Source organism: Manihot esculenta, chromosome 5 (genome assembly GCF_001659605.2).
Source record: "Manihot esculenta cultivar AM560-2 chromosome 5, M.esculenta_v8, whole genome shotgun sequence".
Classification (NCBI taxonomy): Eukaryota; Viridiplantae; Streptophyta; class Magnoliopsida; order Malpighiales; family Euphorbiaceae; genus Manihot; species Manihot esculenta.
Genome location: NC_035165.2, coordinates 7,300,335 through 7,304,557, shown reverse-complemented (window position 1 = coordinate 7,304,557; position 4,223 = coordinate 7,300,335). Strand labels below are relative to the sequence as shown.

The following is a 4,223-nucleotide window of genomic DNA, read 5'->3' as shown; positions in this document are numbered from 1 at the left end:
TAAATTATAATACATATTATAAAGTTTTATTTTATTAATAAAATTATCTTTAAAATACATATTTTATTTTAATAATATCATTCTCATTATTTACTTCTCATTTCTACTTCTATATATATATATTATAAATTAATGAAAATAAAAAATATGAGAAACTATAACTTTATAGTCTATGGCATATAATATTTTATGTTATTTTGTATCATTGATATGAAATAAAAGTATTCATATATGAAAAATATGGACTTGATTTATAATATTGAGTATAAATATTCAATAAAATACTTAATATATTTATATTTGATATTTTATGTAATATAGATTTATTTATAATAAATATTTATTCAAATATAATATGTTTAATAATATAATAAATATAAAACATATAACTCAATTATTTATTCTCCAAATCTCAAAGTACTGAGAATGTTTATTTAAGATAATATATGATATTTATGGGTTAACCAATAGTAGGAGTTATAATGACTTTTCCATTTTTAGCCACAATAACCCTGACTCTGCCGCAGTTAAACGATAGATCTATAATCGGAGCCCTGGTCACAATTGCATTCACATTTTTGTTCTCCTTCTCTATGATAGCGGCTGCAACGTTTCCATCTTTCCCAACAATCTCTGGCCATGCCCACTTACCTAAGAAAGTCAAAAAAATTTAATGATCTATAGTAATAATTCATGAATTAAAGAAAATTTTAATTTAAAAGGACTTGCATATATATGCTTATATATAAAAGGGAAGGACTTGCATATAACTATAGTTTAATTACCTGGTGGACATATGCTTGCCATTCTCCTCTCAATCTTTCTTCCCTACTGAAATCTATGGATTGAATGTTAAGTATATTGATGGTTTTGCCAAAATTGCAAGTTTATATAGATACTGTTAACCTTTAGCCGTTAAATTCATTGAGTTTCCTCTAATTTGGCTGTTAGCTCAGCTTAGGCTCCTGGCTTCTGGCTTAGGCTCCAAAAATAGAATCTGAGCATCACCTATAACTAACCAACCTTAAGCAGCCGTTGTCCACCACAAGCCTCTCCTCTTAGCTCAGCTTGATTTTTTTTAAAAAACTATAAATTCAAATATTCTTTGTAATTTTATTTTTACTTATGTCATGATTTAAACTTATAATTAAAATAAACATTTAGCACACCAAAATAATAAATCATGATTATTTATGCTTATATATATGATTTTAAAGATTTAAATTGCTTATTTCTACTTATACAATCTTAAAAAACTTAACATAGAATTAAAGAGAATTTTGCTTTTGCCACATATTTATAATGATTTTCTCTTTATCATTGTTCAGCTTCTTCTTGGCAATCTACTCTTTTTTTTTTTCTTTTTTTTTATTCTATAATTAAATTAATAATTTCATTTAGATTGTTTTCATTAGATTACTAGAGGAAAAGTATGATAATTTTTTTTGTTAATTTTAAAGTTATTACATGCATGGGTATTTGTAAACTTATAAATCTTTACATGAAACTTGAAGTAATTTTTTTTTATATAATATATCAACGTTAAATTTGTAAATTAATAAAATAAAGTTAATATTGCACGCAAAAGATAAAAATAAAATTATTAGTGTGAACTATAAAAGTACTAAATAATTAATAGAAAAAATTAATAAAATATTCGTTCCCAACAAAATGAGCATAGGCAAAGCTTAACGCGGGACACATAAATTAAGAAAAATTTAATCCTCAATTTAATAAAGTTAACTATTTTAGTTATATTTTTTAAAACACATTGAATATTTTTTTGCTTTAATAACATATGTGATATAAGAACCTACTATAAAAATACATGTTCACAATTTAATCGATTTTTAGCAATCTAAAAGAACCGATCCAGATAAAAGTCGGATAAATCGAGCACGACCTAATTAGATTATATATATATACTCCTGAATCAGATAATCTCTCGGATATTAAAAAATATATTAATTTTTTAAAAATACATTAAGTAGCCTCTCAAATATTAAAAAATATATTAATTAATCATTTTATTGGTATAGCCACTTAAGTGCTTTAATATTTAATCCCTATAGTAAAAGAAAATTCATTAGTTGATCATTCAGTTTTATAAAAATATTAAATAATTAATAGTTAAAATTAATAGAGAAATTAATTAATATATTTTTTTGAAATTTTAATAATATTTTAATATATTTATCAAGATCAAATAGTTAATAAAGAGTTTTTATATAATATAGAAATTAAATAATAAAATATTTAATAACTAAAATTAATAAAGTGACTAGCTAATGGACCTTTTGAAAATATTATAGACGTTTTAATAATTTTTCAAAATTAAGAGATAAACTAATAAATTTTTTCATATTATAAGAAATAAATAATTAAGAGAACACATATATACACGGTCTAATCGGTTCTTAGTAATCTAAGAGAATGAATCCTAATAAAGGTATTTGATTAGAGAATAAATATAAATCTTCAATGTAATAGTCGGCTCCACTAATTTTTGCCGAGACTATAAATGTGCATGCTATAGGACATGTTGATATGATACAGATAAAAGGATGGGACATGGCTAATCGGTTCCGTATTTATTTGCCTATTATCCACTATTAATGAATTGTCTGACACACCTACTAAAAAATATTCCATCTAATCTGATGGAATATAGAATAGTGAGACCAGAACTCAAAGTGTATATATCAAAATTATCAAAGAAAAATACTTTTAATTAATATATTAAAATAATGTATTATGACATATGTATCTCTAACTAATAAGAAATTATATATTAAAATCTTAGTAAGCACTATCATAATTATATCATTTTGAGTGTACATACTCTAACTAAATAAGATTTTCCCTTTGTACACATCACTCAAGCTTTTCTCTAATTAAACACATTAATTTACAACTAGAGATATTTAATTTAAAGAAAAATATTATATATTTAATTTCTATAATATGAGAAACTTATTAGTTACTTTTTTGATTTTGAAAAATATATTAAAATGTTTCTGACATTTAAAAAAATCTAATAGTTTGTCACTCAATTAATTTTAACCGTTAAATATTATAAAAAAATACTCTTGATATGAAAAGATTAATTAGTAAATTTTTTAAAAATCTAACAGATCAACTAATAAATTTTTCAAAATTATAGATACTAAATAGTAAAATATTTAATGATAAAATTAACAGATAAATTAATTAATAGATTTTTTAAAATGTCAGAAATACTTTAATTTATTTTTTAAAATCGAAAGACTAATTAATGAGTTTCTTCGTATCATAATAATTAATTAAGCAGTAATTTTTCTTTAATTTAACTTGAAATACATGTGAAAAACAATTGTAAAAATGATAAGGAAAATGGATAAACAAAAAGATCTGGGCAAAAGATCAAAGAATAGTTTCAAGACCAAAAAAAATTGCAGAAAACTGATAAATACATATTTTATATCAGAGTAGCCTACAAATTGAGATGAGTATATTTGTGTACAAGCATATTTTATATAAATATTAAGAATTGTACTTTTTTTTTCTATTGAACTGGAATTGTATTACAAACTATGTCATTTAGCAAGAATCTTCTAGGAATTTAGAATTTCAGGCTGTTTGGAACTGCTAATTTTTAATTTCCTGATTAAACACATTAATTTATCTGAAAATCCAAATGAAGAATAATAGCAAAATAACAGCAAAAATGGATAAACAAAAAGATAAAAGCAAAAGATCAAAGGGGAGTTCAAAAACAAATAAATGCAAAGGGCAAGGAAGATCATCCTAATCCTAAAGCCAAAAACGTTAATCAGCCAAATTTTAATATTTTAATTAACTTTTATTTAATTTGAGCTGCAATTGAACATTCAATTGCATAAGGAACATAAACTCATAGAATTCAATTATTTATTCTCCAAGTCTGAGAGTACTGAGACTGTTTATTTAAAATAATAGATGATATTTATGATTTAACCAATACTAGGAGGTACAATGACTTTTCCATTTTCATCCACAATAACTACATCAGATCTATAGGGTCATTTTCGTTCACCAGAATTGAAAGATTTAACGATCGATAATAATAATTCATGAATTAAAAATTAATTTAAAAAAAGAGGACTTGCAGATAAATACTAAAGGTTTAATTACCTGGTGGGCATATACTTGCCATTCTCCTCTCGATCTTTCTTCCTTACTGAAATCTACGAATTGAATGTTAA

General features: G+C 23.3%; 1 long non-coding RNA gene across 1 annotated transcript; it reads right to left on the bottom strand.

Annotated features, from left to right (window-relative positions):
- Positions 1–377: 377 nt before the first annotated feature.
- On the bottom strand, positions 378–4,223 carry LOC110607488. The gene is made up of 2 exons (XR_002486727.2): positions 4,153–4,223; positions 378–651 (listed from the first exon to the last, which is right to left on the bottom strand). It is a non-coding gene; the product is annotated as an uncharacterized LOC110607488 (long non-coding RNA).